This window comes from Lathyrus oleraceus, chromosome 7, assembly GCF_024323335.1.
Source record: "Lathyrus oleraceus cultivar Zhongwan6 chromosome 7, CAAS_Psat_ZW6_1.0, whole genome shotgun sequence".
NCBI classification, from domain to species: Eukaryota; Viridiplantae; Streptophyta; class Magnoliopsida; order Fabales; family Fabaceae; genus Lathyrus; species Lathyrus oleraceus.
The window spans coordinates 3,572,074-3,587,122 of record NC_066585.1 but is presented as its reverse complement, the minus strand read 5'-3'; positions in this window follow the sequence as shown (position 1 = coordinate 3,587,122).

Below are 15,049 nucleotides of genomic sequence, written 5' to 3'. Positions count from 1 at the left end.
CTTGAGGCTATGCAAAAATGCAAATGTTATGATGCCATGAGGGATCTTAGGGACAAAATTGGGGTCTTACAGATGCCCCTATTTAAGGTCATTCTAGCCGGAGAAGGGAAGGTTAAAATCTTCGTCTCGACGAGGTAGAATGGGCTTAAATAATAATAAAGAGACGAATTTTGATCCCTAAGAGACCTCATGATGCAAATGTATGTATGCAAAAAGGTAACACCTTGTGGGGATATGCGTCCACAAAAGGTAAAAATCAGGAGGAAAGTAAAATTCCCAAACGAGGGGGATACTCATAAAGGAGACAGAGACTCTGGGGACTCTAATGGGGATAAGAAATGCGTGAGCAGGGCACGACTCAAGACTTGGGGAGTAGAAATCCAAAGGGAAAAGATCCATTGGAAAGACTCGAACTGGCTCGAAGATGCATGTATTGGGGAATATGCCAATACAACGGAACTATCCACAAAGGATACTTCGGATAAAAATCTGGACTCAGGATGGGAGAATCCACTAAGGGACCTCGTTGGGGAAAACCCAAACAAAAACTCCTCTGGGGAAGCAATAGGGTGAGGTGTTATCGGTTACTAGGTAACAAGCTCAATGAGACATGTGATCTGATCACCGGTATAAGGGCGGGAGATACAACATGCTCAGAAAGAATGAATATCTAAGACTGGTATAAGGGTGAGAGATATCAAAACTTCGAAACATCTGAGGAAGACCTAAAAAGGTATATTTCAACTCAGGGAAATCTGACTCCACAGGGGACTAAAAGTCATAATAGGGAGCAGAAAAGGAAGGAACACTAGGGATATCGGTTACTGGGCATATAATAGGTGACCAACCAAGGCGTGAATTGGGGAATATTCCCGAAACACTCATCATCCAAAAGAGGGCTGAAAAGCAAACTCGATTAAGGATGGACATTCGATTCCAAAACAGGGATGCGAATCTTACTCTACTGGGGAAGAACAAAATGCTTCGACCAAAGAGTGCATGAGATATACTATTTATTACCGTTAGAACGTAGATAATATACTCGCATGGAAGATTATCAACAATCGGTTACTGGGTTAATAAAGGATAAATCGACCGAACAGAAAAGGCATCGGGATACCGAAACTAGGTATATAATGATGACCAATTCAGGAGAGAAACAATCGTTACCAACAACAACAGGGTAGACGAAAGATGACCCGTTGGGGATAAATTGCGTAATCAGAGCAATTATCCAGGAAAATGAGGGGATATCAACACCGAATATTGGATGAAGATAAATGCCAGGGAGGGGATTACTCCTACCGGATACTGGGTAGGAAACCACGGAAAAGTAACCGTCATCGATTACGATGAACAAAAAGGTTAACTTCTGCAAAGGGAAAGAGAATAGGGTTTTCAACTACCGGTATAAGGGTAGAAAACCACAGACTCCGTCGGGGATAATATGAATGATCACTAATTACTAAGCAATTATTCATTTATACCATAGGGAAGCAAAAGGAAACAGTTGCAAAGAGCCAATTTAGGATCAAACCAAAGAGGCAAACTGAATCAAGACTCGCCCTAATGAGGATATAACTCAATAGGGGAACCCATCCCAATATATGTGTTGGGAAGGAACAGAAACAATCATCATCCACGAGGATATAACCCGGTGGGGAATGTGGAAGAAAGGATAGACGCTTTCTGCCTATGGAGTTGACTCTATATGGAGAGATCAAACGCACACATCTGCTAGGGGATATATGTATCGCCAAATAGCAGGAAATAACACACAACGATATATGGCAAAGAATGCAACATGAATATCTGAATGTTAAGATTATGCATGTATATGCGTGGTTTATGTTTGATGAATGTTGACAAACAGACATATCTAACACAAACAGGTCCATGAATCAACCACCCGGTACTACACCTCAAGAGAGAAAGCCAGGATCACCGGAGAGTATCCAATCTGCCGGGGATCAGAGATACCAGGAAACAACAATACCTCTGCAGGGGATGAATCATCAGTCACAGTCGGGGAAAAGAGTTTAATGCACAAATAGAATCTGCCACCTAAGCAACTCTACTGGGGAATCTATCCGAGGGATACGGGGATTCTGGGGACCAACCACCAAAAGTCGAATCTTCCAGAGAGGACACTTCTGCTGAGGAGGAAAGATCACTGCTCTGCTGCAGGGCATAAAGGTAAATAACCTCAACAAGCACCCCACACGGTGGGATAAACTACAACAATATTCTGGAGGAAGAGGACACAGTCATGCCAGGAATATGAACAAATGTCTTACCCTGTTGGAGATCATACTACCCTTGGGAGAGCACTGAGGATCTCTTAAGTATCCTTTCGTCTTTGTGAATGTTCACTTTTTTTTTAAAATAATTTATGAAAAAATTTGTTTGTTTAAAACAATGATATTTTCTCAACTAAAGCATGCAAAACATTTGTTGAATAGAAACAAATAAGAATGCAAATAATTGGATAAAGGCTCAAATTTATTTGAAGGAATGATAGTCTGCAAATGGCAAGACTCCATAGATTTTTTCAAATTTGAAATTGGTGATATATATTGGAAAAAGGGCTACATTGAACATAATGACCATTTCTCCACCAATTCCGAATCCGATGTATTTGAAGCTTCGGTTGATGACGAATGAACAAGAATCCTTGACGGATGATAATTGTAGAACAAAGTCTTGTCAGGCTGCAGTTACTTGCCAAATCCCTAATTTTTGCCTAGATTTCCCCAGGATGAGGTACTCAATCTAGCGGGATACATATTTATATATTTTTTTATGTCTCTAACTTTTGCCTGGACTGCCCTTTCGGGTTTTCAATCCACCGAGACGCTCATTTTTGCCTAAGCCGCCCTTTCGGGTTTTCAACTTAGCGAGCTATTCTGTTTTTATTTTAGGCGAAGTATTTCTTGACTGCATATGAATTCACAGGACGAGTGAAATCCTCCCCATCCATAGTTGTAAGTATCAAAGCACCGCCTGAAAAGGCTCTCTTAACAACATATGGACCTTCACAATTTGGAGACCACTTGCCCCTGGAATCGGGCATGAAAGACAAGACTTTCTTGAGCACAAGGTCACCTTCTCTGAACACACGACGCTTAACCTTCTTATCAAAAGCTTTCTTCATTCTTTGCTGATATAACTAACCATGACACATGGCAGTCAATCTCTTCTCTTCAATCAAATTCAACTGGTCATAACGACTCTGAATCCATTCAGCATCAGTTAACTTGGCTTCCATCAAGACTCTCATTGATGGGATCTCCACCTCTACTGGGAGTACAGCCTCCATGCTATAAACAAGAGAGAAAAGGGTTGCCCCTGTTGAAGTGCGGACAGATGTACGATATCCATGCAAAGCAAATGGCAGCATCTCATGCCAATCTTTGTACGTAACAACCATCTTCTGGATAATCTTCTTGATATTCTTGTTAGCAGCTTCGACAGCCCCATTCATCTTGGGTCTGTAAGGAGAAGAATTATGATGTGCAATCTTGAACTCACTACACAGCTCTTTCATCATTTTGTTGTTCAAGTTAGATCCATTATCAGTAATGATCTTATCTGGCACACCATACCGGCATATGAGTTGATTCTTGATAAACTTCACGACTACCTGCCTGGTCACATTTGCATATGACGCCGCTTCAACCCACTTGGTGAAGTAATCAATTGCTACGAGAATAAATCTATGCCCATTGGACGCTTTCGGCTCTATCATGTCAATCATGTCGATTCCCCACATGGAGAAGGGCCATGGTGATGAAATCACATTCAGAAGTGTCGGAGGAATATGAACCTTATCTGCATAAATCTGACACTTATGGCATTTCTTTACGTATTTGCAGCAGTCAGACTCCATTGTCAGCCAATAGTAGCCTACTCTCAACATCTTTCTAGTCATGGCATTTTCATTGGAATGAGTACCAAATGAACCCTCACGGACCTCGGTCATTAACAGGTCTGCTTCGTGTCTATCCACGCATCTGAGCAGGACCATGTCAAAATTTCTCTTATAAAGCACATCGCCATTGAGGTAGAAGCTGCCTGACAATCTCCTCAAAGTTTTCCTATCTTTCACAGATGCCCCAGGTGGGTAAGTCTGGTTCTGAAGGAAACACTTGATATCATAATACTAAGGCTTATCATCTTTCACTTCTTCAACTGCAAACACATGAGCTGGCCTATCCAAGCGCATCACAGTAATATTGGGAACTTCATTGCACAGCTTAACCACAATCATCGAAGCCAGCGTAACAAGAGCATCCGCCATCCGATTCTCATCTCGAGGAATATGATGGAAGTCAACCTCAGTAAAGAACTTTGAAATCCTCCTTGCATAGTCCCTATAGGGAATGAGACCAGGCTGTTTCGTTTCCCACTCACCCTTAATTTGATTGACAACGAGGGCCGAATCACCGTAAACATTAAGATGCTTGATCCTTAGATCACTTCCCCAATACCATTTCCATATTGATTTACAGCGCCATCAAATACCATACTCCATCTGGAACCAAGCTCTGGCCCTTCATCGAGCGTAGGCTCATCGCAATCTTTCATTTTCAAATACAGGATCTTCTCATCTGGGAAGTCATACTGAACTGACTGATAATCTTCGATTGGCTGGTGTGCCAAGTGGTCAGCCAAGATACTACCTTTGATAGCTTTCTGAGCTTGATACTCAATATCATACTCAGACAACAACATTTGCCAACGGGCAATCCTCCCAGTTAAAGCAGGCTTCTCAAATATGTACTTGATTGGATCCATTCTGGATATCAACCAAGTCGCATGATTTATCATATACTGGCGTAAGCGCTTAGCATCCCAAGCCAAAGCACAACATGTTTTCTCAAGCATTGAGTATCGAGACTCACAATCAGTGAACTGCTTACTTAAGTAGTAGATGGCATACTCTTTCTTTCCTGATTCATCTTGCTGACCAAGGACACAACCCATTGAATCTTCAAGAACAGTCAGATACATAATCAATGGTCTCCCTTCCACAGGTGGAGACAGAATCGGAGGCTCGGACAGATACTCTTTAATACTGTCAAAAGCTTTCTGGCAATCCTCGGTCCAATCATGAGACTGATCTTTCTGGAGGAGCTTGAATATTGGCGCATATGTGGCAGTCATGTGGGATATGAATCTGGAAATATAATTCAAGCGGCCAAGAAAACCTCGGACTTGCTTCTCAGTTTTGGGCGCAGGCATCTCTTGTATTGCTTTGACCTTTGCAGGATCAACCTCAATACCTCTTTCACTGACGATAAAGCCCAATAACTTGCTAGAACGGACTCCAAATGTACACTTGTTGGGATTCAGACGAAGCTTGAACTTCCTCAAACACTGAAAAAGCTTCAATAGGTGCTCTACATGTTCAACTTCCGTTCTTGACTTAGCAATCATATCATCAACATATACCTCAATCTCCTTGTGCATCATATCATGGAACAAGGTAGTCATAGCTCGTTGATACGTGGCTCCGGCGTTCTTCAAACCGAAGGGCATCACTCGATAACAGAATGTTCCCCAAGGTGTGATGAATGTTGTCTTCTCCATATCCTCAGGTGCCATTTTAATCTGATTATATCCGGAAAATCCGTCCATAAATGAAAAGACTTTGAATTTAGTTGTATTGTCTACCAACATATCAATATGAGGTAGCGGGAAATCATCTTTCGGACTAGCTTTATTCAAGTCTCTATAGTCTACACACATACGGACTTTTCCATCTTTCTTAGGCACGGGCACAATATTGGCCACCCATTGAGGATAAGTAGAAGTCACCAGAAACCCCGCATCAATTTGCTTCTGAACTTCCTCTTTGATCTTCACTGCCATATCAGGATGAGTTCTTCTGAGCTTCTGCTTCACAGGCACGCACTCAGGCTTTAAAGGCAGGAAATGTTGCACAATATTAGTATCTAGACCAGGCATGTCCTCATATGACTAGGCGAAGACATCGACATATTGTCGTAGCAACTCAATCAACCCCTTCTTAACAGATTCTTCCAGGAGTGCCCCAATCTTCACCTCTCGCACACAATCCTCAGACCCCAAGTTGACTGTTTCCAGATTCTCAAGATGCGGCTGAATGATCTTCTCTTCATGCTCAAGTAGACGGGTGATCTCATCAGGGATCTCTTCAACATCATCTTCCTCGGCCTCAAATACAGGGGATTCAAAATTGGGAGATGGCGTTGGATCATTATGTTCAATGGGTCTAGAAATCAACCTGCATAATGATTTTGGGATATGAAAAGCTTTAGAATTTTAAACAAGGCAAATCATTATGCAGATGAAAAGATTGATTTTATTCTATTTTTAGGGTTTTATGTGATCACCAATTTCATGCAAAAAAGCGAAAAGGGAAAATAATTGGAAAAACAAACATTTAACATGAATTTATTGAATGAAAATATCATTGTATTTATGTTGCCAACAATGTCATCACTCCTTCTTTTGGCATGGGAGAAGGGTTTTTAAACAAAGTGATCATTACGTTGACTTGTGGATAACTGTAGGAATATCCACAGCGACCCAATTGTTGCAGATCCCTCCAGGGATTATGAAATTGCCAACGTTCTCTGCATCCTCTTCTAAGACAGCAACAACTTCTTCATCTTGACCAGTATGGATAAAACCTCCACTCTTGAACAACCCTTGTGCGTTGAAGACCCCAGAAGAAAAGCCAATGCCAGCCCGGGATTTATTATCTTCCAACTCGATCATTTTTCCTAAACCAGCAGTTGCACCACACTCGATGGCCAACTTTGCATCTTTGTAGGAAGAAAATGAGGGAGTTCTCTTCTCAACAGGCTCAGCTATAGATAAAGCTTGGAAAGGAGTTCCAATTTCATCCTCAGCATCTATATACGAGAAGGAAGACAAGTGGCAAACTAGGAGAGCCTTTTCTCCCCCTACCACCACCAGTTTCTTATTCTTTACAAATTTCAGTTTCTGGTGTAGGGTGGATGTCACGACGCCTGCCTCGTGAATCCATGGTCTGCCTAAGAGACAGCTATACGATGGGTGAATATCCATAACCTGAAAGGTAATCTGGAAATCACTTGGTCCAATCTTGATTGGGAGATCAACTTCCCCAATCACAGTTTTACGCGACCCATCGAAAGCCTTCACAACTACTCCACTCTGCCTCATGGGAGGCCCTTGATATGATAGTCTTGAGAGAGTGGATTTTGGAAATACATTCAAGGATGACCCAGTGTCCACCAGCACATTAGACATGGCGTCGTCTTTATAGTTCATGGAGATGTGTAATGCCAGGTTGTGGTCTCTTCCCTCCTCAGGGAGATCAGAGTCACAAAAGCTCAAATTGTTACAAGCAGTAATGTTTGCAACAATGCTATCGAATTGTTCTATAGTGACATCATGATCTACATATGCCACATCCAAAACTTTCTGCAGAGCCTCTCTATGGGGTTCTGAATTCAAAAGCAATGATAACACGGATATTTTGGATGGCGTTTGTAGAAGTTGGTCTACAACATTGTACTCGCTCTTCTTGATGAGCCTCAGCATCTCATCACAATCTTCTTTCTCATTGCCACTCGGGCCAACAGAAGTAGGAGTTATCAATGTAGAAGAGGGTTTAACAGCAAGTGCCGGATTCGGAGAATTCACCGTATTCTCAATCGGGTGTTCACCAAAATCAACATTAGCTTGAGGCTTTGGTGGTGCTGAAAACACACGACCGCTGCGGGTCAAACCACTTACATCTGCGATATTAACAACAGAGGAGGATGGTAAAGACACCTCTTTTCCATCTTCTACAGCAACAGCGTTGTATCGAAAGGGAATTGCTTTTTCAGAAGAGTACGGCACAGGACCGGCAGGTTTAATGATCAAAGAAGGAGAAACCTTCTGCTTGCTACCATCGTACTTGATGATAACAGGTTCGGGTATCCAGAATACTGGGTAAATTACGTTGACCTCAGGCTCATCTTCGTCAACATTCCTATTCTGAAGGATCTCAATAACTCCTTCATCCAGCATTTCCTGAAGATCCTTGCGCACCTGGCGGCAACCCAATTGGTTAACAGAGCAGACTCGACATCTATCATGGTCGTGCTCATAGTGACTGTAATCACATAACAAACGATGCATCTCGACCAGCGATTGTCGAATATGACTGACATATTTGACCTTGTATTTGCCAGGGCAACCCTGGACCATGTTGACAGATTTCCCATGCTCGGGCAATGGGTTCTTCTTCACGTTAGGACCTATGTCCTTGAAACACAGAATGCCACACCTTACAAGGTCTTGAACCTTGGTTTTCAAAGGATAGCAATTCTCCACGTCGTGGCCGGGAGCACCAGAATTGTAGACACAATACAATTCGGGCTTATACCACCACTGGGGGTTAGCAGGTATAGCCGGTGGGTCTCTCGGAGTAATCAGCTTCCTCTCTATCAAAGAGGGATATAGTTCTGCGTACGTCATTGGAATAGGATCAAAAGTGACCCTTTTCCTCTCGTAACTCGTGCTGGTTTGATTACTGTTTCGAGGCTGGTAGGCCTGCTGTTGCGGACGATGTTGTTGTTGCTGATATTGCTATGGTGGCTGCTGATGGTTGCTATGTTGCTGATACTATTGATTGTCACTGAAGACAGGTGCTATATGAGCCACCTGGTGTTGGTTACCGACGGGACGCACAGTCTTTCTCCTCACAGAGGGTCTTCTAGGTTTCATATGGGAGGTCACAGCATGTGCCTCTCCATCTTTCTTCTTTGCAAACGCCCCATAACGTTTGGCATAAGAACCTTCATCTCTGGTTAGACGCGCTTCTCTGACCCCTTCTTCTAAACGCATCCCCATATTCACCATTTTGGTGAAGTCAGAAGGTGCGCTAGCAATCATCCGCTCATAATAGAATGAACTCAAGGTCTTCAGAAAGATCTTGGTCATTTCCTTCTCTTCTAGCGGAGGCACGATCTGTGCTGCCACCTCTCGCCACCTCTGGGCATACTCTTTAAATGTTTCTTTATCCTTCTAGGACATGGCCCTCAATTGATCCCTATCGGGAGCCATATCCACGTTGTATTTGTATTGCTTGACGAAGGCCTCGCCAAGGTCGTTGAAGGATCGAACGTTCGCGCTGTCTAAACCCATATACCAACGCAGAGCGGCACCGGACAGACTGTCCTGAAAGTAGTGGATGAGCAACTGGTCATTATCAGTTTGAGTTGACATCTTCCTGGCATACATGACCAAGTGGCTGAGAGGAAAGTATTTCCTTTGTACTTTTCAAAGTCAGGGACTTTGAATTTCACAGGAATCTTCACGTTGGGAACCAAGCAGAGATCGACAACAGACTTGCCGAAAAGATACTTTCCTCTAAGAGTTTTCAATTCCTTGCGAAGCTCAAGAAATTGATCATTCATAGCGTCCATCTTCTCATAGACATCTGGGCCCTCAGACGGCTCAAAATGATAGATGGTGTCGTCTACCCTGGGAAGAGTATGCACGACAGGAGGAGGAACAGCAAGGACCGGGCTAGATGCCGACATAGAAGCAAAAGTGGGAGCAGGACCCTCGGGTATGAAGTTAGGAGGCATCCCCCACGAAAACCCGGTTGTCATGGTTGTTGAAGCGAAGTGTGCACTGGCTGCAGGCACAGTAGAGGAGACAATCTCATAGATAACTGTCCTCTGGGGAGGAGTTGAAGGCGTTGGAGAAGACTGGCTCTGGGCAGCCATGAATGACTCCATCAGGGCAGTCAATCTGGCTACTTCCTCCTTGAGTACTCGGTTCTCTTGCTCTAGATTATCCATCAGTCTTGCGGTGTTGGCTCTAGTGTAGTACCGGTGAGTCAACTTGTCTTCAAAATAAATGAAGAGCACAAAGTTAGACCACAGGACAAGAGGCCGGAAACAAAACCTGCTTATGCACATGATGCATGCAATGCTTGTGCATATGATTTGTTTTTATATTTCAAAGGAACTTTAGAGTTTTATTTGCAAATTTGGGAATATTAAGCATTTCAACACATATGGAAATGTCTCATAAAATAACATCAGGGAAAAGAAGTACAACATTGTCAATCATGTACAAGAGAAAAGGAAAATAATCATCCTATGGATCCCTAGAAACAATCATCTAAAGCTCGGGACACAGGAAGATAAGATGCGCGAAGCCTCTTCACCTCCTCTTCATAAGCTGCCTCCATATTTGCCTTTTCTTTGGCGAGTCGATCATACTTCCTCTTCCAAAATCGGGAAGACTGAGGAAGTAGAGAAGTCCATGCATCATCAAGATTATCAATAACTTGATGCTCGAGGAACTCTATCAAAGCATCCCTCTCCTTAATCTGTTGAAGAAACTCTTCACGTTCACGGATCCAGGCACGTGAACGGTCTTCGTCTCTCAACTCCTCTACTCCTTAATTAGGGAGGGTTGAAGGCCCAGCCATAATCATAGGTGTAGGTCTCGGATACTCATAAGGCATGAGATATTCAGACGCTCTCTTCCTCACCCAAGCAGTGTAAGGCTCCAAAGCGATACAATTCTTAGGACCCAACTCCCTCCTTCCTTTCCTATGAATCTTGCGCCAAGCGCGGACCATCCTAGCTTTCAAGCCTTGGGGATCTTTACCCTCCTGAAAGAATACACCCTCTAACAAAATGTTATTAGGTTTATCCTTTAGGGGGAACCTAAGCTGACGACGTGCCAAAACGGGGTTGTAGTTAATCCCACCACATGTACCAAGAAGAGGCACATTGGAGAATTCACCACAAGAGTCGATAATCTGCATACCATCATACACACGATTATACCAAGAGATATCATCATTAGTGAGACACATAAGTCTCGTGGACCACCATAGACATCCCTTGTTCTCCTTGAAAGCGACCGTCTGAGGTAAGTGAGAAATAAACCACTTATACAACAGAGGCAAACAACACACAATGGCGCCACCACCCTTTGCATTCCTCATATGCAAAGAGAAATATGCATCACCCAACAAAGTCGGAATGGGATTAAGAGTAGAAAAGATCCTAATAGCGTTCACATCCACAAACTTGTCGATGTTGGGGAACAATACCAACCCATAGATGCGAAGTACAAATATGGCTTCAAAGGCATCCTCACTCATGGCCTTCCCAAACATAGTAGCCTGAGCAATGAGGAACTCAGAAGGGAGACCTTGAATTCCACCTTTGGTAGTCATATGAGCACCAACCAGAGATTCATCTATGTGCAACATGTCAGCTATCTCTTGTGAAGTAGGAATACTCTCCAATCCACTGAACGGAAACTGATCAGGATAGGTATACCCACAAGACAGACATACTCCTCAAGGGTAGGCAAAAGCTGAAAGTCCGGAAAAGTGAAGCAAGGATACAAAGGATCATAAAACTGCACCAACACGCTCATCAATCCTTCATCCACTTGAGTAGTTAGAAGAGGAAGAAGCTTCCCGAAACGAGCCTTGAAACCCAAGGGATCTAATACATGGGATGTCAGATTCCTTAACTCTTTTAGATCTGGTTGCCTGAAGCTGTACTTCTTTGTATTTCTTCTTTGTCTTTCCATTTCTGAAAATTTTGAAAATAAACCCCTTAAGTTCCTTGAAAATTTTCTTCATTATTTTGATGATATGTATGCAAATGAGTGCATGAATCATGAATGCAACAATCACACTCAAGGATCAAGCAAAGCACACCAAACAAAGGTCATGGGATGAATCATATTATCCTTAATATTAATCATCCATTTTGGTGGATTATGGTTTACACCTTATCAACACCCAAGTTCCATTGATATTAAGGATATATGAACGGATCAACCATGAATCAAGGGTTTGTTGCAAGTCACGAGCATGGAGTCTTGGTTAAGAACCACCCAAAGGGAATGTACTAAGGTTTATACCTGCCAAACATGTTCTACAAGAGGTTCCCATAGTCATCATCCCATCTTTCGGATATTATCGGAGAAACGAATACTCGTATTCCAAAAATATTCTCAAGAGAGACTCTTATGAGTGTAGTATCGCGTAACAATCATATCAAATCTTACACTTGAACGACCTTCGCACTACATCCTAAGAATAGGCCAAGATGGGCTTGGTAAACTGAGGTCCTTGGCTTCTAAGGTCTATATTGGAAAGAGTAATGTCTAACCACAACTTACTTGTGTGACATTATTGATCCCAACATGACCTCCACCAAGTGAATGGACTTACAAGTCAACTTGCTAAGGAATAACTCCACACAAGCCAACAAGATTATGCCATTCTCCTATCCTAAGTGCACTCGAGTTCGGGTATAGAACTCATCTCACAAAGATCACCAAGCATACAAGGAATTAATATTCAAGCAATTCAAACATTACATACAATACCGTAATCCCTAATTGCACAAAAATATGTCACAAAACAATACAATACAACAAATATGAAAAGTAGGCAAAACCCACTAGGCAAATTTATCCCCAGCAGAGTCGCCACTTTTCTGTAGCGGGGTATTCATTACCATTAGAGATATTGACTAAATCCAAGGTAAACCATACAAGTCGAGTCGCCACCGCACTTCTATTTATCCAAAGGAATGGTTAGAAAGCGAACAAAAACCTAATAGTTTTAACAAAAACTAGTAAAAGAAACAGAGATCTGGGTAAGGGGGTTGGTTATGCAATGGGAAGGTGTTAGGCACCCAAAACATCCTAGGTACTCCTAGGGAGCCCTTTTCACATTTGTTGTAAGGTTGGTATTTTGTGAAAATTTATTTGTGCAAACATGATTGAAGGGATGAGAAAAGAATATACAAGTTTATTTACATTTTTGTGTTTGAATGGATGAACCCATTACCTACGTACCATCTTATAAAATATTAGGATCAAAACCTCGTAGTTCGGGGTAAAAATCTCAAAATGAGTTGGTGAATTGATTGGTCCAAAAGCCTTAAGGTCTTTTGTTATCAAAGGGAGAAAACTCAACCAAACCACAAATCCACCATGTGAGGATAGCTTCAACATGCTAGTGAGGGGTTAACCCTATAATAAGCATGGAAGACTCATTGTCCATCACTAAGGATATAGGTGAGCATTACATCTACCACAAAGATAACTCAAACCTAATAGCTAAAGGTTATAGAAAATTTGATTAAGAAAATGGCCATTGGAACCACAAAAGATATCTGAATGGGTTATATTTACCAATTAGAAGTGTATACAAAATGGTCAAAGTTGACTTAAAGATTCAATTCAAAATAAGTGTTATGAAAAGAAAGTTTGAAAATCAAAAGCATAAGGCTTAGGTTTCTAATGTTGAAAACAAATGTTAAATGTTTGCACAAAAAGTTTTGGCTTGGGTTAGAGAGGAGAGAAGAAGAAGAATGGATGGGTCCTAAGTAAAACAAAAAGGTGAGGGATAAGAAAGGAAACCACACTAGGAGTTCCTCTCTTGAGATCATATTGATGATCCAAGTAGCTCCCATCCTTTGAAATAAGCAATCACAAGCAAATATTTCAAGCAATCAAACACACAGGTCATGCTTCCAGGAATTCTCCAATGGCTTTTGTTTCTCTCACTTTGGATGCTCATGGTAATGGTTCCTCAAAGTGACTCAAGGTTGGAATCCCCTAGCACAAGAGAACACACATCAAAAAGTTCTATAAACAATCAAAGAATGGACAAGAGGGAGTTTAGAATATGGTCCTTTCAAAGTTATTCCTTAAGCTTTAAGCATTCTAAAGGCAGGAGGCCTAGTTGCTCTTTGACATTTTAAGCACTCTAAAGGCATGAGGCCTAGTTGCTCTTCAAATTCCGTTTGCTTGGGTAGGGTCCTAAATTCTAAGTCTATATTGTCCATTTCTTGGTATGTGGCTCACAACAAACAGACAAACACAAGCACAAAAGATATATACACAATTATAAACCCAAATGGGCAAAGGGCAAATGGTATTAACATAAACATGTGCTCCAATGAGAAAAGAAAAAGCAAATGAATAATATGTGCAAGAATTGTAAATTGCATAAAAAGTAAACTGCATAAAGTAAATGTTAATTGTCAATAGTTAGTGTTAGTAGTTAGTGTGCCATAAGGCAAATTTAGCGCTATGTTAAGCAATCGTAATTGGACTTATGAAGAAGTCACAACTATCTGAGGCCGGTCAATAATAATGTCGGCAACAAACACAAGTTAGGAGTCTTGATTAGTGAACCAAGTCCCAACAACTTGCCATGCCAAAAAAGAGAAGAAAATTGATCTTGTATTGGTTTAAGTCCTTTGCATGATTTAGGAAACAACCTATCCTTAATGAAAAGCCATTCACTTGATCAATTGATCAAGATGAATTAGATTTGAATCAAGGAAGATTAAGTCTCCTTAATCAATGCTAACTTATCAACCTTCAACTCATTGATCAAACAGAAAAAGAAAAAAAAAGAAGGAGATAAATAAGGAAAAATGAAATGGCAAAATTAAAGTGCATTAAATGAAATACAATGCGTCAATCCTCATATGTTGACCAATGGCATAGAAAATCAAGGTCAAACAATCAAAAACAGAAGTGAGATGGAGATTGGGAGTCAAGAAATGAATAAACTATTTTTTGGCATTTTTTAATATTTAATTAAATTTGAATTAAAGAAATAAAAGAAAGGTCAAACTTCAAAAATCACTTCAAATCAACCTTGAAAGGTCCAAGTGATTTATCCTAAGTTCAACAAGGTCAAACAAAGTTTGACAAAAAATTTCAGCATTTTTAAAAGCCAGAAACTATTTTTAATCAATTAAAAATGAATAAAAATAACCTGATTGAACTAAAATCTCAAATAAATCTCAAATCAATTCAAAAATTGATGAGAATATTTTTCATAGATCCATCATTCTTCAAACAGGTTAGGAAAATATTTTTGCATTTTTTAAATATCAAAGACTATTTAAAACGAATTAAAAATAACCAGAAAAGAGAAAATTAAAAAAATATATCAAATGACAAAATAAAAAATATTAAAAATCAGAAATAGAAACTAGAATTTATTTGGGAA